The sequence below is a fragment of the Vicugna pacos genome, chromosome 8 (assembly GCF_048564905.1).
Source record: "Vicugna pacos chromosome 8, VicPac4, whole genome shotgun sequence".
NCBI classification, from domain to species: domain Eukaryota; kingdom Metazoa; phylum Chordata; class Mammalia; order Artiodactyla; family Camelidae; genus Vicugna; species Vicugna pacos.
Window position 1 is genome coordinate 73622822 of NC_132994.1, and position 22256 is coordinate 73645077.

The 22256-nt window shown below is 41.3% G+C and overlaps 1 protein-coding gene and 1 long non-coding RNA gene across 5 annotated transcripts in view; one reads left to right on the top strand and one right to left on the bottom strand.

The window, feature by feature from the left end:
- Positions 1-14896, top strand: part of LOC140697787 (uncharacterized) — a 31833-nt gene extending 16937 nt beyond the window's left edge. Inside the window, exon 3 of the long non-coding RNA XR_012075117.1 lies at positions 14852-14896. This is a non-coding gene — a long non-coding RNA (uncharacterized lncRNA). The remainder of the gene's footprint in view (positions 1-14851) is intronic.
- Positions 1-22256, bottom strand: part of PRKN (parkin RBR E3 ubiquitin protein ligase) — a 1151747-nt gene that overhangs the window by 866987 nt on the left and 262504 nt on the right. The window contains exon 1 of one of the 4 annotated variants that reach the window (XM_072966151.1): positions 14333-14469. The exons of the other annotated variants lie outside the window; for them this stretch is intronic. The gene's annotated coding sequence lies outside the window, so the exon portion shown is untranslated. Of the gene's footprint in view, positions 1-14332; positions 14470-22256 lie in introns of those variants that run through there. 4 annotated transcript variants of the gene reach the window in all.

The following is a 22256-nucleotide window of genomic DNA, read 5'->3' on the forward strand; positions in this document are numbered from 1 at the left end:
ATTTGTTCTAGCTTTATGACCTCTCAGACATTTTTACATAAATCAGGATTAGGTGGGATTTTTAAGAGTCAGTTAACTTTACTGAGCTAGAAATGAAAGCCAGCAGACATATAATCACTTTGTCCAGAATCTTAGTGATGGGACCAGAACAGAATCCAGTCATTTGACTTCTAATCCAGTAATCTTTTTCTAAGAGTTAATTTGCTAGTGAAATCTCTTCAGCATTTCCTCACAAAAGAATAAAACCTTGAGTTTCTTATCTCTGCTTTTTCTTTTCTATAACTAAGTCTACTTTTTAAAATTTAAAAACAATGGTTATAAATGATTTCACTCCCTGCCTAAATACTGGACCAGCATTTCCCAAAACATGTCAACACGACTCCTGATGTGCCCTAAGGGAAAATAGTGCCACAGATGTTCAAGAAACACTGACTGTTATGTGGACAACAGACATCAGCCTACGGGTAGTGCTGGAAACTTCCTACAAACTACCGCGAGCTCTGTTTAATTAAGAGTTTGCTAAACTTACTTCACTATGACATCCTCTTTTCACAGAACTCATCAATATCCTACAGAACAAACAGACCACAGAACATGCTTTGGGAAACAATGATTTAAGGATCTTTACAACTACTTCAAAAATACATCAGAAAATATTATTCTTCAAAATATTTGCTAAACTGATTTCTAGTCCTTTGTCACACAAGACAATAATTTTCTCTATTTTCACTATATAATTATGTTTTTACTTATTAAAATATGGCTAAATAGAATGCATTTACATGATATCTGGCATAAGATAGGCAGTACCTCTTTGTCTCTGCTCCATTACTTTAAAAATAAAACAAAACTAAGAAGTGCTTATTTCCAAAAGTGCAAATTATGGTCAATTTACTTTTTCATTATTCTGATCCATCATGCTTATTTTTTAGCTTTCCAATAAGGTATTCTTAAACAATTCCTAATATTCTTGTGGATTATTTACTTGGAAAATGCTTCATTTACATATACATTCCCTAATATTTGCAGTTACTCAGTTTCTTTTGAAATAAGTGGTAAACAAATTAGTGACATTTGAAGGAGACAGGATTTTCTCAAAGAATAATTTTAACCTTCATGTAGTTGTGTTCTGTACTTTCCTACAAAGCATCCCGCTCCTTAGATCCAGGTAGATACCCTTTCTTCTTTGACTCCTAAGAATAGCATTTAAAAGAAGAAGTTATTTGTTCTTTAAAGGAAATCCAATACCATAACATCATGTAAAGCAGAAATCTTTCACAGAGGCCAAGAAGCCAAAGGAAAACACCGGCCATGATGAGGGTCTCCCGAAGCCCTTCCTGCTCTTTCATCTTCTGTTCACGCTTCCGAGCGCACCGCGAGCTGATGCTTAACGCTGGACCTCTGCCTAAAGTTACCAAGATTAGTGGAACTGTAACTCTGTTTCTGCTGGGTGGGAGGGCATATTGGTGAAAAAACAGAAAAGGAAAAGGAACTGCCCTTAAAGACAGCACAGATAAATGATGGGTTTCCAAATTAAGTTTTTTGACAGCTTTGAGATTTAGTGAAAATTAGAATGGAAAACAAAATCAAAGTCCTAGCATTCTAGAAGTGTCTTTCATCTTAAGTGAAATATGCTCATCAGAAACTTTGGCATTTCATCCAGTGCCTTTGATGCTGGCTGTGAAACAAGACAATCGATCTTATTAGCTGGGAAGAAAAGCCCTTCACTAGTAGGGAAAGCGTAACTTGTAAACATCAGTCTAGTTGATGTGGTTACATTTTTTACTTCGTAAGTTGTCTTTGTATTTAGAACAACCAATTAGGGATACGAGAAAGAGAACAAGACAGAGTTATGGACTAAACAATGTTCTTCCAAAATTTGTATGTGGAAGCCCCACCCCCCAGTGTGGTAGGCCTGAGAGTGATTAAAGTCATGAGGGTACAGTCCTTATGACAAAAATAATGGTTTATAAGAAAAGAAAGAGAGAGAGACATTGGTCTCTCTTTGCCCAGTGAGGGCACAGTGAGAAGGTGGCTGTCTTCAAGCCAGGAAGACGCCCCTCACTAAGAACTGAGTCCAACAGGCACCTTGACCTTGGACTTTCAACTTCCACTATTGTGAGAAGTAAATGTCTTTGTTTAAGCAACCCAGCTATGGTATTTTGTGACAGCAGCCCAAGAAGACTAATACAGACAAGCAGATAGACGGGAATTTTCTTGCCTGTCATTCTAGTTGCCTATTCCTTATTTGTCCAAAGTCATATTGATTTTGAAGCAGCGAGCAAGTATCATGTGCATGGATTTGATACTCTGCTCAAATTAGGTTTGTTTTTTCACTAAAGAAAATCAGGGGGAAATTTATAGTATTAATACGTCAAGAGTCCTATTTGTTCATGCACTTCCAATCTCTGTGAGCAACTGTAACCTGGCATCAAGATTGAACCCTGAGGCCATTAAATGTAACATTCTAGGGGAAATAGCTGAAGACCTAGTAACAAATAAGGGCCAAACAATGAGAGCTGGCGAGTACAATTCTTCCCTGATAACATGGAAAGCATTTATATGAATTATGAAAAAGAACTGTGCAACTCACAAGTTTTCAGAGATGAATCACTCAGATTCTATACTGTATGTGATAAATGTTTAATAGTAAAAGATCCAAAAACATTTTGCCAAATAAATCTTGCAGTGTTTCAAAGGGAAGCATCAAAAGGATATTCATTTATAAAACTACAGTTCAGCAGATAAATTATGAAGCTTCAAAGAACATGCTGTTTCTTCTGTTTGTCAATTTATAAGTTGACTCAACAGGTGTAAGTTTAATATACGAGAAATCAAATCATCACAGTAATGTTTTCTTTCTTTTTATCCCCTAAAACATAAGATGTATGCTTTAAATGCTGCATGTTATAAATTTTAGAATTTACCATATGAAACATGTAAACCACATTTCTATAACTCAAAATACTATGATGCTTAGTTACCTATCTTTAAGAAAATAACAGTAAAGCATTGAGATTTTGGGAGAAGGGAGGAGTTCAACACCAGAATAGAGTGTCATTTAAAATAACTGCAATATCATCCTATTCAAGTTGAAATTGAACAAAAATAAAAATCAGTTTTATTCAAACATAAACTTTTTTCTCCTTTTTTTCTTTCTTCCGTTTAGAATAGAAGAAAATTCTGTCAGGTGAATTAGACTAATTTGGAGTATATTTTAAGAAATGGAAAAAAATAGTAGAAAGCAGCATTTTCATTTTCAGACAAGTACTCAGGGTGGTCAGGCCCATGGGCAGTAGGCTACCTCCAATCCTGTGGAAATACTATTCTATAAAAATTATCTGTACTCAAAATTTAAGTGATTTTTCTACAAAAATGGTTTCCACTGACTTGGAGGACTCTAGTCAACCAGGACCCCACAGTGGAAACCCATCGCTCTGATCCCCTGCCCCCTCCCCCACACACACCCCTATCAGTGCCCTGCAGAGACAATTCAAAGCGCGGTGTGACAAAGCCCCCTCACGAAAGTCCTTTTATGCTGTTTTAATTCAATCTGGTTTCTACATTGAAGCTGAAATTCTGAGTTACCACTGACGCTCTTTTTACATTTTTCATTTCACTTTTTTCCCTATATAGGCCCATATATCTTCAAGGCAGTTTGTATTTTAATGTACCTCCACTTAGTAGCTAATGAATAAACCTATTTGGAAATTCTGTTTATTCTTCTACACTTAGTCATTCAGACTTGACGGCACAAAACAAATAACAATGGGGTCGCAGCTTCTTTCATTTTTATGCTACATTCTGTGCTTTTTTTGTTTTTGGAAATAGGCAAAGGCAACATCATTGTTCATTGTTCTTCCATGTTTTTCTAAAAGACTATTTAAAATGCATATGCAAATATGCAAGCATATATTAACATAATTATATACTATTAGATATCTTGATATGAAATTATATTCCTATTGGTAAGGCGTACTCTTGGCCTCTGGCGGGGGGTGCCAAGACTGCAGAGCCTTCTTCACTTTCTACCCAAGCTATTTCTCAGGGTTCCTAATGCAAATGGTCATCTTAAGAGACAAGACAATGTGCCCCCCTGGACCAAAAGCAGGCTTGCTACTGCCTGTTCTGCAGGTGCTGGACCCCCCCCAGCTCAGTACCCTCAGCTGTGGTGCAGACCCACTCCATGCACAGCACCCACCTGAGCGCATCACCTCACTGCCACGGGACCTGGGGGTATGAAGCCCTGACTCAGATCAGTGGTTGCTCGTGCTGATTGCTCTGTAGGCTGTGCCTCTGGCCCAAGGATCCCATGTCTTCTGCCAGCAGTCTGATGCAGCAATAGGCTAACTTGTCAGTTTGTAAGTAGAGTGAAAACAAGTTCCAGCCTGACAATACTATACACATGCAGGCATTCACAGGTGTAATTAAGACTGTAAACAACTGATGCCATGTGTCCCCAAGAACAATCATGATGAGCACGTTGCTGGAGCACTGCTCTGTACAACAGTGTCAGAACAATGTCCAACTGCTACCTTTATCTCTTGGCCTTTAGTCAGACTCTTTTTTCAATCAAATTTCTAGAGTTGCCATCAGTTTCATAACATAGAAACCTGGCTTTTCAAATTCCACAATGTAATGTTCAAACAAAAGAAATTCCGAATCTTTCTTCCTTGCGACTACAATTAACGCAAGAATAAAATGTTCCCAATATTAAAAAGGCATCTACTCTGGCAAGCGGGAGTCCAGAAGAAAAGGGGGTTCAAACATCAAAGAAGGCTCTCAAAATACTCTTTCAAATGAAGAAAGCCCCACTCTCAGGACCTTATCTTGAAAGCTCACATTGGTTAGAGAGCACCCTTTAAAGGATTACCTTAATGTGCAAGGAATCAGGCCCTCTCTGATGTGTTCTGAAATTTATACCAAAAAATGGCTATGTGACTGCCATGGCTGAGGGATGCAAAGGGGGTCAGAAAGCTGGAGGAAAGGTTTAAATTCCAAAAACGAGCTGGAGTTCAGACATGAAGCCGTTTGTCATAAAAACAAGCAAACAGGAATAAGATAGCTGGTTCTCAGTTTGCAGAATGCGATCTAATACTTTTACTCCATAAGGTAGCCATGCAAGGGCAAAAAACTGTAAGCCCTAAGGCACACTTTGAGAACATAAATCCGTTTTCTTTGTCAATATGTGGAACAGGACTTTCTTTGGCTAAAAACTGTCCCAGTCTCCCAGTTTTCTAAATATTTTCCTTTTTATAGCCATGGTGGTTCTTATTTTTATTTATTTTGATCAATAATAGAGTAAATGCATGTTCATTTAACAAAAGCAAGTAAAACTTAAGTGTATAAAGTAAAAATCAGAGTCCCCTTTCACCAACACTCAGTTCCCCATTACCTTCACCAACTACTAACATAGAATTCCAGTGGAGCTTCCAGATCTTTCTCTGTGGGTATTTTGACATATTTATAATGACACATTATAGTCAGTGTTTCACAATACACTTTTTCATTTAATGACATATGATTTACATTGCTTGATGTCAATGAACACAGAGCTCCATTTATCAAACATCTAGATAATATTTTACAGTGACTTTTAAAAAATAATTTAACCATTCCCCTGTTGACAAATGATTTTCCCCCCTAATCTTTCAATGTTTCAAAAATAAAATGATACACTTAAGCTTCAGACTCTTTACTGCAGCCTACAGGTTCTGTGAAATTTGGAGTCTGCTTTCCTCTGGAACCTCTTACGTCAACTCTGTCCTACGGGCCTTCCTCCTGTTGGTCTGTGCCGTTCGGTGCCTCTGTGTGGAGTGCCCTGTCCCAAGATCCTGTGTGGTGCGCCTCCTTCCTTCTCCCTTCTCAGCAGGCTACATCCTCGGTGAGATCCTTCTAGAACTCTGGATCTAAGTAATCTAAATAATCCTTAGTCAGTTGCTATTACATCTTCTTGGTTTATTTCCTTGCCAGTGCTTATCACTCTCTGCAACGATCTAGTTCACATATTTGTTCACATGTGCTTACTGTCTCCCCTTGCTGTAAATAAGACCTTCCTCTGGTGATCTCCGATATATCCTTTATGAGAAAAGTGCCTGCCACATAGTGGATGCTCAATTAAGCATCCGCTGAGTAACTGGATGATGGGCAAACCTTCAACTTGCAAAGCAGCACATTCACACAAGTATGTCCGTGGGAGAGGCACCTGGAAGTAAAATTACTGTCCAAAGATGTGTGCACATGAAATTTTTATGAGTACTCTCCAAGTGCACTCCCAAAAAGGCTTTAACTGCAGTTTACGTTCCTTCCAACATTATATGTGTGGCTTTCTCCTAAATGCAGTCAATTTTGTAATGCCAATCCGATAGAAAAAAAAAAGATTTAATTTTGTAAACTAAAAATTACCCTGACCTCAAGAATTATTTTACATGCTTATTGTATTTGTGTTTCATCCTCAAATTCATGATTGCTGAAAATCTTTCTCCTCACTCTTCCTCTGGGTTTATGAAAATATCCTTCTTGTTTTCTTCTTTTATTACACGACATTGGAGGTATTGAGTTGGTTTGTTTAAACACATCTGGACTTAGTTTTATGTATGACATGATAAAGACCATTATTCTTCTAAAATGTATAGATTTTTTTCTTATTAGAAAATGGTCATGGTAGACATTTTAAAGAATCACAGACAAACACACAAACAAAAACAGCACAGAAAAAAAGAATAATCCAGACAGCATCATTGTTACATACAGGACAGACATAACAATACGATATTCTATAATCTCACATTTTCTACTCATAACTGGTTGAGCAATGGCAGGAGAGCTTATACAAAGGCAAGGTGACTTCTCATTGAAATTATGTAACATCTAAAAACAGAAAGTCCTAACCCCGAGAACCGGCAGCTGCTAGCTAGTCATCCACTCGCACTTTTCGACATCAGTCAAACATTTTCTCCAACTGAAAACAGTTTGTTATGCCAACTACCAAGTGATTTCTCTCAACAATACTGAAAACCAATCCTGCTCCTCATTCAGGCGACTTATAACACTAGCCTACTTCTACCAGCAGCCAGCACAAGCGCTTCCCAGCCCGAGAGAAGACGCCAACATGAGTCTCTTCTTCAGCAGCTGGGTTGGCGCTGCGTGGGCACCAGTAACGGACACCGATTCGCACCCGCCCCGTCCGTATCTGCAGGGTTTGTTCTATTTCCTTGTTTTTCACAGATGCTTAAACTTTCATTGGGCACACGTTCTGGTCACAAAGGTAACAGAATAGGTTAAATCAACCTACAATAGTCACATTTTATATTTCAGTTTAGCTTCAAAACCTAACTTTAATGCATATACAAAAAACAGAACAAAACAGAACAACTTTGGATTAAGTTCTTGTGTTAATATATTTATATTTAATTGGCAAATCCCATTTAATTATCTCTGTGGTCAAGAGAACACAGTGGAAAGACAGAAAAAGAAAAGCTCTGGGTGCTGCCCCTAGTATAGGAAATTCTGGTTCTGTGAAACATTGTTCTGCTTGAGCAGATTTTTCTGGATGATTAAAAGCTGTCGGTGCCACAATTTTACCCTGACACGTCAAGTGTGACTCTTATAATACTACCCATTACTTCCTTAAAATATTCGACTCTTTAGCCAATTGGTGTGGGCGATAAAATTGTATATATTCCACAAAAAATTAAACATTTATATAGTTCAACATCTGTAAAGTCAATTAAATTAAGGGTCTCATTTATTCAAAGAGAAAAAATAGTAAATATATTTGTTTCAAATTAAAACTGAGAGTCTACTGGGTACATAACTTAAATGTATTTCAGGTCTCTCTCCACCCCCGACCCAGGGCGGAATTCACTGAAGGGCATCAAAACATCAACACTCAGAAATCTACAACAGCAAAGTCAGCGATATTTAGGCAAACTCCCCTCTCTTCCGTAGTAACTGAAAACCAATCTCCTCTCCTAGAAAGCTGTCTATATTTTGCAAAGAAAGCTCAGAGGACGGCAGAACTTGAGACACTGAGTTAACTGACCTTGGAGGTGACCTAGCTCAGGACTCCTCGTTGTTGTGTGAGAAAATAAATGTCCTTGTTATTTAGGTCAATCGTTGTGGGGACTTTAAAGTGAAAGCTTCTTAACACTTGAACTTGACCTTCGTGAAGAATAAACACAGCCATGGCCCTTCTTTATCATCAAATGATATCCCACATACTCTTTGGGGGTTCTAACTCTTGAAATATATATATACTTCTATTCAGAAAGCTTTTCTCTCCATATAAAAAGAGGAACAGCAAATTTCACTGGAACTGGAGCATTCTGTCTTTATTTCCTTCCTTTCCAACATGCTCTTCAGTTCTTGGCTGAATCTCTCGTTCTCAGGCTCAGTTTTCCCTGCCGTCAGTGACGACCTTCGGTGACAAGGGATGTCTACCTGGCATGCTATTTGGATGTTGCCTCTCCTAGACACGGCTCTCGCTGACTTCTTCAAATCCAGGCCATTAGTGGTTTGTTTTTTATTTTAATATAGTGAGATGGAAAAAACGGCGTGGTATTTTAACATAAATATAACTAAAGACAAATGGTGAGGACATGGGGTTGGGAGACTAGAGACATTTTTTAAATGTCCATCTTTGTTTTATTACTTCATTGTCTTGAGGTCTAGTAGACAATTTCAGTTCCCTAAACTGCATTTCACTACAGAACAGAAGGTGCTGAAAGGTGCTGCTGATCTCATTAAGGAAACATAATGGTTACAGCTTCGGGGGAGGGAGGGGCAGCAGGTGAATTTATCTGGATTTCTTGAAGAAATAAGCCTGTAACAGCGAATGCTGGTGCCAAAGCCAGAGTGAAAGTCACTTTCACTGATTTCTATACAACATTTCTCTGCCCAACTATCAACAGCAGTGTAAGCAAACATAAGTATAGCAACTAATCGAGTTATTAGCATCACCAGAATAGGTGCATGCTTGGCATGCTAGTCAGAGCTCCTTGGCATATCGGCAGTTCGCAAAGAGTCCCACAGGACTTCTTGTCTCTAGGAGAGCAGTGCAGCGAATGATATCGAAAACCACCAGCGTGGCTCCCAAGAACCACTGAGCTAGTGGCTCTGAGCAGGGAACACAGCCTCTCTGAACTTCGGAGCCGAGTGTGCACTTTCTGTACACGGGCTTCTCCTCCAGATGGCGAGAGCCTTGGCGCAAGAGCCACGACTAGTTATCAGACGTCCTGACCCAGTTCAACACCAGACCAACACAGATGGCCACCCAGGGAAGGTGAGTAATGTCATGCTTAGGGCAGGATGATCATTTGATATGCTTTCAACCCATTTGTTCAACATTTGCTCCTATGAGAGGCAGAGCACTTCCTGGAGACAGTTCAGAGAAGATGGGACACCACTAAGCGCTGGAGATTTCAAGCAGTTCCGCTCTGGGCCCAAACCCAAATTCTCATTCAACAAACCAACACCCTGCCAGCAATGGGAACCGTCCTCTTTGGAAAGCAGTTCAGTGACCAGGTGCTGTTAACCATGCATGTCCCTAGGTGACACACAGACTCGCAGACCACCTCATGCATCTGTGTGTGTCCTGACTGCCAACACATACAGGGCTCTTCCTAAAAGAGTTACTGTGGCTGAATTCTGGGATCAGAATGGCGAGACTTGAATCCTGGCTTTCCCCTTTACTAACAGCATGACCATCAAGGCAAGTTTACCTTTTCTGGTTTTCTCAGGTTTTCTTATTTATAAAAATGAGAAGATTTCTAACCTCAGAAATTGCTATGAGGTCCAAATAAAACAGCACAATTAAAGTGTTAGCTGGCACACAGTGAGCACCCAGGAAGACTTGGCTGTTACCCCCCATAGTGCCCATCCCTCGGTGCCACTTTGCACGCTGCCTGAATGGCCTCCCCTGTATTTTCGCTCTGCCCGGCATCTCCAGTTCCAGTTCTGTACTGCCAACAGGTGGGGTAACGGAGCTTCAGTGTGTCATTAAAATTCCTTCCCCTTCCCTTCTTAAGACCAATTCCTTCCCCTTCATCAAACATGGCAGCTCACGGGCTCCTGAAACTCCCTGTTTTTAAGTAAGTGAGCTTGCTGATGTGGAGACATGAGAAAGGCATGACTGATGCCGGTGGGTTATTTTGCTCCAGCACCTTCTCGACAGGGGCCTTATCACAGTGTCGATAAAGCTCTTAGCGCACACCAAGAAGGTCAGATACCCTCTTCCAGCCCCTCCCCTCCCTCTGCCACCCCGGGAAGCCTGGGAAAACACTGGAACATACTCCATTCTTTTTCCTGCCTTCCTGAAGGACAGGCTAACTTTCTTAATTTGTTTTCTACTGTTTTGTCCTTCAGTGTATTGACCTCGCCTGGCAATGAAAGAAAACTGGGGTGACAGATTTCACATCTTTCTGTGGCCACTGAAAACCTCTGGCTAAAGATTTGGCTGCAGCCAGTGCCAAGAGGCCTCGAGTCAGCAAGCAGTTCATTATTTCTTAATTGCCTATTTGCATGCAAGCCTCTAGGCCAGAGACATCAGTGAACATCCCAGAAATTTGTCCCTGTAGACTCGGGGACACTCACGTTTACTGAGTGCCCACTGTGTTCCGTTCAGTGCGCTGAGTTTACTCACATGTGTTACACACAAGCCTCCCAGCCCTGTAACACAGTAGCTGTCATTGTCCCTGTCTTATAAAGGTACAAATCACATTCAAAGAGGTTTAGGAAGGAACATTTGAAATCTGGTCTGGCTGACCCTAAAGCCCCTGATTTTTCTTGATCACATTGTTTTAAAGAATCATTTTAGAAAGAAGCAAGAAATCTGAGCTGAAAAAAACATTATGTTAAGCTAAAGGTTCCCTAGATACATTAATTTTGCTTATTTGGCTCCTAACTACTGGAAGAGTAGGCAACTTTCTGGGCATAAATCATATACCTTCGTCAATTGAAAAAAATGCACAACCTCAAAGTTGAGGATTGTTTTATTTGGCAGAATTTCTGAGAACTTCGGCCTGGAAGACGCTCTCAGATAGCTGTGAGGGACTGCTCCAAAGAGGTAAGGGAGGAGTCAGGATATATAGGAGTTTTGGAATAAAAACCAGGAGTTGGACTATCAAATGATTACTAAAGATGACTGGTTAATTAAAAAAAAAAACACACAGACATCTCAAGTTAATGAATTTAGAGCTTTTCTGTGCGTGGGGAGACGCAAGATCCTGAGCTCACTGCAACCACTCCGTTGCTCTGCACCCTCACCGTCTAGGACCAGCGCCCTGCTTTTCTTCATCCTGAGGCCCCTCCGGGCGCGCAGCAGTGGGGGAGGCAGGCTGCGGTGGCGGACGGCCTGATGGCCTCAACAACCCTTGCGTGCCAACGTGGCAGGCCACAGGCTTCATCGCACCTTCACCAGAAGGATTTGCTTTCCCGGTCAATTTCCTTACCTGACCCCAGGCATAAGTCATAGATCTCTGAGGGACCAACGTCATCAGGAGGAAGTACGCTTACCAAGCGATAGCTAATGAGACTTGAATAACTTACAGTTCGAAAGAACAGTATACAAATTTTTGAAATAACCGTATAGTGTGAAAAATAATGGTTTCAATGGTCAGACCATGTGTAAGCAGTGATACAACAGGTACTCGCACTGCAGTTTCATTTACAACTGAATGTCATTCCAAGATTAATCTTCCTCTGAGAAACACTTGTCTAGTCAACCACAGATAAATTTAGCCACTTAAAAAGTTTACAACTTATTGGCCAATAAGTAGCACACATTTTTTGTGTTTGTTAAGTAAACAAACTATGGTTCTTAGAACTGCATTTTCTTGTTGTGTTAATAAATAGCACTTTTTTGACCTTTCATATTTGACATCACTACCTTCCCTTAAACACTGACTAGAATCCCATCTACGTTGTTTTCTAATATTGGCCATTGGTTGATTTTTTTTAAACCTGAAAACTATAGGAGCTAAAATGTATAATAGTTTTACTTCAGTAAATGAGGAACTGTCATCAGCATTTGGAAAAAATAAAAAAGATTGGGGGAAACAGAGGAGTGGCTGCCCAGGCAGAAGTTCCTTTAAAGGAAGTGCTTACAGAGTAGCAGCACCTCTGTTACATGTCCCTTGTTCTGGTGACGAAGGAGAAAGGCCATCTAAACAAAATTACTACCTACTTGCAGTTGCAAACTTCTGAGGATGAACAAAGCGATGGATGAGACAGACAGTTCAAAAGAGCCACCCAGGCCAGTTCTGTAAATGCTGAAGAGCTGGAGTGGGTGTATGGGGTAAGAAGATCCACTTGTCACCTTCTGTCTGGTTTTATTCATTTCTCTGTGACTTCAGTGCCTACAAAAAGCCTTGGCATGGTTTAATGCACATGTTCCGCACACTGCACAGAGTGACTTATTTTATTACCTAATAAGCAGCTGTAAATGCCAAGAATTCATGTAAGTTCTGTGGCCCAGCAGCACCACAGACTGACCTGTTTCTTAAGAAGGAGGTAAAGTGCAAGAAATGGAGTACTCGATATTCACAAAATGGTTTTGAAAAAAAAGTCAGTATCAGAGTTGAAAATCTGATATAAATTATAGATCTGCTGTTACACACACATACTCCACATATAGATATATAACATATACACACATAAACAAAATGCTGCACATAATTCTGTGTGCACATGGACTCAGAGGTCACATCCGGGCCATTGACCCCAAGGTAGGAGTCCTCACTGCTCCTTGTGTGCCTAGAAATTTGTGAGTCCTCGGTGTCCCCGTGTGTCTAGAATACTTAGTCTTCAAAGCTCTAATTTAAACATCGTCCTCCCTGGGATGCTTCACTGCCACCACAGCCCCACCTTAAGCATCCAGCGACTCTTCCTCAAATCTCCATTTTAATACTCAGCACATATTGCAACATTCTGTTACTTGGCAGACTAGATTCTGTCTCACTTATTTTTCTCTTCTTAATGCTCAGCACAGTTGGAGGCACGTGGAAGGTCTTGTCAAATGAGGCAGTGACTATAAGGATTTGCCTATTAAAAAAAGAGACACCAGCCCTGTGTTAACAAAGGAATTTTGTTTTTGCTGATCACTCTGACCATCTTAAAACATGATGAATTTAGCCATAAAAGAAGTTGGAATGGCTAGTGCAATCTACTCACGAGGAAGAAAGGAAGAAACTAGAGTGGCACATAGTGTTATGAATCTGTGTTACACAGACACACACAGACCCTTACATTTTGGGCGCCACAGCCTGACCACTGTCGTCCCTGCCACATGCAGGCTCCCACCCTCCTTATGAAAGCAACGCAGTGTGTTCCTGCTGTACACATTGTCATTCTTTGTAGAGAGGACCCCACTCTCCTTATCACACTTTTTAGACTAAGTGTCACCTGAGCCAAAGACAGTCTGGGGGATGAGGACCCCGCCCATCAGGGGCAGCCACGTCGGGGAGTTACCACACCAGTCTGGGCCTCCCTCGGATGGTCTGAATGCTAAATACTTAAACACACTGACAGGCAAAGTAGAACAGAAACCAAGAAATGGAGAGAGAGAGACAGCAATAGACAAGGACCATGAAAAAAAGAGAAGGAAGAGGGTGAAATAAAGGCAGGCAGATGTCCAGTCTCAGAAGTAGAGACAGTGATGACCCGAGTGACAAGCTGGTGAAGCACCCACTTCTGTGAGGGAGCCACTAAACTTACAGATGATCCCAAATAGTGAGGAACGATGTTCCAGCCGCACATGTGTCCCGGCTGGATGGGGAGTGGGGGCTGCCTTCCTGCTCTTCCTCACTTCCCTGTGGGCCCCTCTGTGAACCACCACCCTCCAAAGCAATAAAATTTTATCTCTGTTCCTTGTAACTTAGTTAAAACTAACACTCAAATCCAAATCTGCACAACAGTATGCTAGTCAGATTTTTCAACTTTATAGGAAACACAGAGTATATATCCAAGCATGAACAGGGTCAGCTGGACGGGCATTAAGGAAGAGCAGGGACCTCAGAGGACCGGCCCCAGGCCAGCAACACCACAGTACACAGCAGCAGAACACCACAACCTGTGGTCCCCAGCCAGGAAGCAGATATCCTCCGCCCCGCAGCTGAAGGAAGGCCCTGGCCCGGCGTTTACCTCCTCAGCTCCTCCAGGTGCAGGCTGAAATTCTTTGACTCTAGTTTAAACTCTCCAAAAGAGAGAATTCATTTGGTTCAATTAGTCATACTGGGCAGAGTTCTTGCACCAGTGCATTTTACAGGCCAAACTGGAAGTTGGCTCCCCGGTCCCATGCGTGTGGGAAAGGAACGTCATCTGGCAAATTACTCACCAGAGAAGGAGTGAGCAGCAACTTCACAGGTGTGCTTGGGCATCTGGAAGGCACACAGTCACGTCCACACTGGTAGACTAGACAGTGGTGTTAGGGAGACTGGAGGATGGGGAAGAGCTTATCAACCTGAAGCTTCCTAAGTCACAGTATGTACTGGAGTTGGAGTTTGGATTTCCACATTTATTGGTTATTAGCATTGCAAGCTATGAATGCTTGAGCCAATGTGGAATTTCCAGTTATAGCTATGTGGTTCTTAGGCAAGAACGAACAAGAGGTTTACTGGAAACAAAGCATCATGTGTTTGAAAAAACTCTTAGTGAAACAAGAAAATCCCCAGTCTCTCCTGGGCAGAGTGGAGTAATCATCGACTCCCCTTTGGGCAAAACCCACTCCTTTCTTCATCTGCACACACGCGGCACTTTCAAATGGAATGCAGTCAAGCTATATTCATAGATGTAAGCTAAGAGACAGCAATACATGATTTACATGTGGTTTTTTTTTTTTCATTTTTACCTGTAGACTAAAAGGATAGAAGAAGAAGAGAAAACAGAAGGGAAAAAAGAGGCAAGTAAGTCTGTGGTCTGTGTTTGAGGGAAACTGTCCATTTGGGTTGCCGGCACACCTTTCCCTGTCCCTTGTTTTTTCTGGGTTCTAGGTTATCAGTACTGTCCAAATCATTAAGAGAGGGGCCAAAACAATCATCACCAAGGAGCTGCATTCAACTTGGTGGCAGCTACGGGATGCGCCCTTGATGTGTTTCCAGCGAGGCGGGCCTCTGAAGGCCTGGAAACCTTCAGGCCCAGGGAACTCTTTCTGCAACGAGAGCAGACAGCATCGGCGAGAGTAATTCCCCATTCTTATTGACCCAGTTTACTTTAAGACATGATTATTCAAGCTTCCATCTACTATAATTAGCCTTATATCTTCAGGATAATAAGGCTGGTGAGGTGGCAATCCAGTGCCCCAGCACCAAGGTGTTCAAATGGTCTTTGTTCTACCTGCAGCGTCAGAAACTGGTGGATGAGCTTGAACCTGATTGTAGGAAAGGACAGAACATGCTGAAGGAAAGGTCTGTTAAATGTAACACCGTAGGTGCCTAAGAATCTTAGACCTTCCATGTCCTATGCCTGGAAGAGCCTCCCAGAGGGCACGGGGTCACGTTTAGACAGCTCCTCAGAAACACGCACAGGTTGCAGCTGGAAGGAGGCTCTGAGCCAGGTGTCTCTGCAGGGCAAACACAGAGGAGGTGTCATTCCTTTAATGGAGGCCTGGGAGCAGGTAGATGTGAAGGATTCCTATAGGAGCCACATTTCAAGCATCTGGACAAAACGGACAGGGTATCGAATTAAGGACTCTAAACAAATCTTAGCTCTTTCTTCTCTAGTCTCCTCTCCCCTTCTTACAAATTATAAACCGAGTAGATGTTTTGCTTACATTTCTCTCAGAGGTCTGAATGTGGTGGTCTCTGGGCTACATTTGGCTTAGCTTTGCTGACCACATGGTGTCTAAAGAATTCTGAACTGGAGTGCCGCTGGTGGGCAAGGACTGAAGAAGGCTGGTGTCGCCCACCCGAAGGTCTTATCCCTGCCTGGCTCATAACATTTCGTTCCCTCCTTGGTCCCCCCACACACAGGCAGGAATCCTCAACTGACCACACTTGGAAAGGCCAGAGCCCTAGACTGGAAGTTTCCTCATTTCCGACAATAACATCCTCTGTGCTCTGTGTGCTTTCGGGAGGTTATGAGTAGGAAAGGCATTTGGTGTGATTTCTCCTTCTCTATCCCTCAAGGCTAAATAAATACTAGTCCAGGATCTTATTTTCAGTTCCCAAATAAATCGTCCACTCAGGGTCAGGCTGATCTCTTTATCTGTCCTCGCCAAAAGCCTTCTGATTCCTATCCTTCTCCCTGCCCAGCCCTGAATGTCCTTCCTGTGGGCACCCACCGAGCCTGCGCAGCTGAAAGTCCAGTTAAGATCTCTGCTGCCTGGCTCGGGGCGGGGCCCTCAGCGCCTCTGGGAACGTCACATGTTCCCTTCCATCATGACTGCTACAGTATAAGGGAGGGGAGATAAAGGATTTCAAGGCAATTTAAAAAAGCATGCTTGTTTAAAGTAAATGAAGCATTTGGATTCCACATAGCAGCCTTATACAAGATCTGCTTTTATTCTAGAAAGACATCTGAGGTGGCCAGACCTGCAGATCGACGTGCCTGGGCAGAGGAGCTTAATTCTGAAGTGAACCTGTTGTTCAAATCCAAGCGAGACAATGTCTGGAAGCTTTAATTTAAACAGAAACCCTGCAGGACTCACTTGTGCATACAGCTGTCAAAACAATTCAATATCCAAAGATAAACAGAGTATGAGATACCCACTAGTATACTGTGCTGGAATGCAGCATCTTTTCAAATTAGGTCGCCATATTCTGCACTTTACTGGGTTTGCTCAATTTTAATATTTCATCTAACAGAATATGTAATTTTGCATTTTATGTGGTAAATAGTGGAATAAACGCTTATGTGGTTTATTAGGGCAAGTAAATTCAGAACAAAGTATAATGATAACACCAAAAGATGACATGTCATCAGTTTACAGAAGAAATTTCTCTAAGGAGCACAGAGTTCTGGATGCATGAGTACTGGTATTATAGAGGAAAGCAAGACTCATTATTCACTCAGGAAAGGAAAGAGAGACCCTTGTAATAAGTTTAAAACAAAGGTAAGCAAAGTAAATCTCAGAGACAGAATCTTTGCTCCCTGGCTTCTAGGCAAGCCTGCCCTGGACCACCCCTTCCCACCCCCGCCCCCACCACACACACCTCTACTCAGATGTAAGCCTGGAGTCCATGACCTCTTCCCCACTGTCCCTTTACAACCTGCACCTCGTTTCTCTCCCCCCTCTTCCTGAGAGTCTCCCCTCTCTCCAGCCACATCTGCCAGCCACCACATCTGGTCAAGCCTAACTCCTAAGCATCTCCCGAGCCTGCCCCTCCTTCTCTGCTTGCACCTGATCCCTGTGTCCATCTCCCCATCTCTTCTCCAGTGACCATGACAACCTCGTAACTGGCCTCCCTACTTCCACTCTCTCCTTCCATTACAACCTACTCTCTCACCCCCGGCCGGCCAGAGCCATCTCACTGAAGCACAAACGTATCATCGTCAGCACGGCTGCATTACCTGCAAAACCTCTAACCGTGGCATAAAAAGCCCTTCATGACCTGCTCCCAGGCTTATCGCCTTTGACTTCCTGGTGGATCTTTTGCTCCTACCATTAAAAACACTTCCGAATTGTCCATTTGCTTTGGACAAAAAACATAGGAGAGGCAGAAGAGTGTAGTGGCAAGAGCAGTGGCTCTGGAGTCAGCACACCCATTTAAACCCTGTCCCTGTCACTTGCTAGATGTGGACACTGAGAAATACCCTTTTCTGAGCTTCAGGCCTCTCTGCTGTCAAATAAGGACACCACCTTGCAGCATTGTTTTTAATTGTCAGTAACAGAACACTGTTACCTTCAGTGAAAGGAAGGTGTTGTAAACAAAGATATTCATCACGTAAGAGAGTAAGGTAGGTGTTTAAGAGTCTGTACCACCAGATCCGCAGGAAGTCTTCCTGGGCCCCCCGAATAAGCCTCCCTTCGTGGAGTAGCTGCAACAGCCAAACACGAGAGCCCAGTAGCCAGAATTGCCACCATGTTCCCACGAGGAAAACTCCCGTGGATGCGACCAGACTCACAGGAGCCGCAGGCGAGCAGTTCCATCTCCTCCCACGTTTTCGTGAGACGACCATGTCTCTCCCCTCTGCTGAGACTGTTTGCATCTCTGATTCCCTGCCTTCAAGTACTTCCGAGTCTCTCCTAGCCCTGCCCTCTCCACCCACTCTGAAGACAAAGTGTGTCTTTCACCTGCTTGGAAAATTTTTCCTCATTTCTTTTAATATTATTCTTAAACCTCCCCCCACCCCCACTCCACTCCAACATCCTCACGTCAGGCAGCAGTAAGTGGCCATTACTTTCCTTTTCAGTTATAGCTCTGTAACTGGTGCCCTCCTCTCTTAATAATATAAAACATTTTCACAGTTTCTTCAGATCTTAATTTCCCCACCCAACTTCCACTTGTTGAGATTAACTGGCAGCTGCCTATTACCACGTATGTTTCCCTCTTACTAAGCGATACTTTTAGTAAGCAATTCACTGTTACCTCCAAAGTGAACTTGCCTGTAATATAATCTCATCCACTTATACATGCATTATAATTACAATAACTTAAAATCCCATCTGTGGAACAAAAGACGTTTCCACTTATCATGTTTCTATTGTATATAAGCTGCCCTTAAGTATCATAAACCACAAAACTTCCACAAGAAGAGCCTGTTCATGGTAAATGCCCCCACCCTCATCTCTCTTTATATGCCTTAGTTAAAAATCGCATTTTTAAAAGTCAGTAAGCACTTCTGCTCTGATTCTTTTACTTTTATTAAAGTCAGCTGGGTGGAATGAAGCGTGAGCTAATTAATATTCTATACTGATAATTAATTTATGGTTCCACTTGCAACAAGACATTCTTAGACTTCAGATACAAACTCAAATTAAAACTCACAGGAGCAAGGACAACTACATCCTTTAGCAGAATTTTCTTCTTTTTGCCAGACAGAAGAAGCAGATCTATATGGCAATGCACGTGGGGACCGCCTGGAAGCTGTATGTCATACTTAGCATCTTACTGATCAAAAAAAACCTGGATATCTGCTTTCTGAAAAAGTAGCAATATTTTGAAAATTTTAACTGAATTTAATTTTCAGAGTTAAACTGAATTTTTATTTTATCCTGTAATTAGTAATATTTTCCCCCACTTTAAAGTTATAAGTAAGATTAAGTGATCAGCACCCACTGATGCTACGGTTTGATTATCAACACCAGAAAAAACAAACAAATCCTTAAAATCAGGTAAAGTAATATCAGTCTTATAAGAGGATAGCTGTTAACCTGAAATATAACTCCAGCGTATATATTTGCTAAATAAATAATTAACAGTAAAACCTGGGGAAATACAATAAGGCCAGTAAGCATTTGTTATGTGATGTATTTCTTAAAACTACTCTGCATAGTAGTTACTTATTCCATTTTGCAGATGAGAACAAGGAAGTTCAGAGAGGACAACTGACCTGCTTAGCAAAGGAGAGCAGGTCCTGGAAACATGATTACAACACTGAAGAGCTGTGAGGCCTTATTTCCCACTAAGACATGCTCACTTCCCCTCGTTTCCACTGCTTTGGCTCCAAAATGGTTATCAAGGAATCCATGTTTATATCACAGTTAAGTTATAAATATTTCTGGATATGGTGTTTTTGCCCTCCGTCATGGGATTTACTTCTCTCAGCCTACATTACTTCTGGAATGAGAAAGCACAGCACCATGTTAATTGTCCAAAACATGACTGAAAATGCCACAGAGATGCTTATGGAATTCATATGCAAGTGAAATACGGATTACCTCCACCTTCCCTTCTGGAATTGAGTAATAAGCAAAGTTTTTATTTAACCTTCAGTGGTCATAGGTTTGCACGCCACTTCTCTGACATTACAGAAACCCACCAGTTATCTGCAACTCAACTATACCCTGAATTTTCTAAAGCAAAAAGAGAACCGTTTAACAACTTTTATATTAGCTAGTCATTCCAGGAATAAAAAGGAAGAAAGCATGCATAAACAGAAGCACCAAAAAAAAAATCCTTTTCTGCTGCTTATTAGTAATCATCAAACTGATAGTATCATTAATGGCTTATAGAGCTAATTGCAGTAACCTTTACTGGTCTCTTTGATAAGCCCTTTATCCAGAGGAGAACATCTGTTCGATCTATCTTCTCCCAAACATCAAACGTGACACACGGTGCTTAAATAACGCCGCCGCACACTTCTGCAGCAGGTTCCCCCCCCCCGACTTTCCATCTTCACAAGACTGACTACAGGCACCTGGCTTCTCATGCTCATCACTGAGCTTCACGCAGACATGACGGGGAAGGAGGGAAGCTCATTACATGCTTCCTTCCAGGATTTCCATCCCTGCCTTTCTGTCTCTCATAGATTTATTTGAGAAAACACATCTGTTTTCTGAACAGAAGGAAATTATTTTTAATCTTTTAAAAACAAATTTGGATTTTACTCAATTTTCTTATCACTAAAAAAAATTAGCTTCAGAGTCAAAAGTTTCTCAAAAAAGCATCTTAAAATTTTATATGGATAAAAATAAGTAAAAAAGAAATAGGTCCCTGTGTCCTATTGAGAATGACATGCTCCATATAAACATTGGGAGAAGCAATGTCTGTAAATTACTACTTTAATCCACCAGTTACATTTTGGTTTTTAAAATGCGTCCACAAAGAAAGATGCAGTATACATATAAATATTAGGTAACTATTTCCTGGTGACTCTCAAGCATTAAATATTTGACTGAGTTTCATAAATTAAACTCCAGTTTTGTTTTGTTTTTTAAACTCTACAGATTTTTTTTTCCAATCTGGAAATGTGACATAAGCTGAATGTTTTCACCTAATGCATATTGTCTCTGCTTCTGCCACAAAATGAAAAGACCAGAGACTTCACCAGTGCTTTTGAGAAGTGGGTTCTCTTTCTCTGTTGATTCCTCTGGCAGGTCTCTTTCACCCCTTAATGCTGCATAGATGTCCTCTGTGCTTCTAGAACATTCTGTACCTATCCACATCCATCCCATGAGACTGTCTTAACCCTCTCATTCCTGGCCTCTGTTCTTCCCCAGTCTGTCTGTGCAATTGTGTGTGTATTTGTGTGTGTGTGTGTGTGTGTGTGTGTGAGAGAGAGAGATTGGAAGTTTGTACTGAGATTCCAGTCAATTCCTACAGTATAATTTTAAGTTTTAAACTCAATCTAAACCTTTTGTTATGGGATAACTTTGCTATTTAGCAAACACATACTAGATGAAATTAACTTCAAATTAATATAGAACATGTAACTACAGTAATATTATAATTAATTATTTCCCTCAGACAGAAGTCATGGTTTTCTAAATGATGTAAATGCCTTTTACTCTGTGTCCAGGATTAAGAATGCAACTACAAAGCCCATCTGAGCATGCGCCCCCAGCATAGGCTGGTTTGTTTATTTATTGGTAAGTTACACATAGGTATTACTACATTGTTGTGCACGTTATAAATATGTACAAAAAGGGTTTTAAAGGGATGATGCGAGTGAAATAAAATAACCATTAAAAAAGCACATAAAGAGCAACAAGAATTGAAAATCCAGGAATCCTGAGCTAAGAAAAGTAAACAAAAACTCTGCTGTACATGTATTTCCTCAACCTAGTGTTTACTTCAAGGTTGTGATAATGTTTTATGCTGAAGGTTACTGTTCTGAATGAAAGCTTTATTTTTTCCTTAGTGATATTTTTTGAGCTCAGTTTACAAACACAAATCCTCTCACTTTTTTGTGGAAAAGCTATTGTAAATGTTATTGTGATTGATGGAGAGAAACTGAGACAAGAATATTTTCTCCTATTGATAGAGATAAGAAGAAAATAAAATTAATGATCTAATGTTCCTGTAACTTCTCCCCTACTACACACACACACACACACACACACACACACACACACATTTCTATAAGCCTTCAAATAGTCCGTAAGATTATGAGACAAAAAAACCTTGAAGCCCAAGCATGAACTGAAGACTTAAAAGTTAAACAATAGAAACTTCTACCACGAAAGCTCTCAAATTGGGTTCTAAATATTTTTAGTGATTCTGCTTCTTAATTGGATTTCCAGGAAAAGCAGAGGAGCATGGGAGGAAAAGTGGTTAATCAAGACGGGTCCTTGACTGAGACGCATTCATTCATTCCTCCAGCAAGCACTGAGTCTGGGCCGTTCCACACCAGACTTCCTTTCAGTGCCGGGGACACAG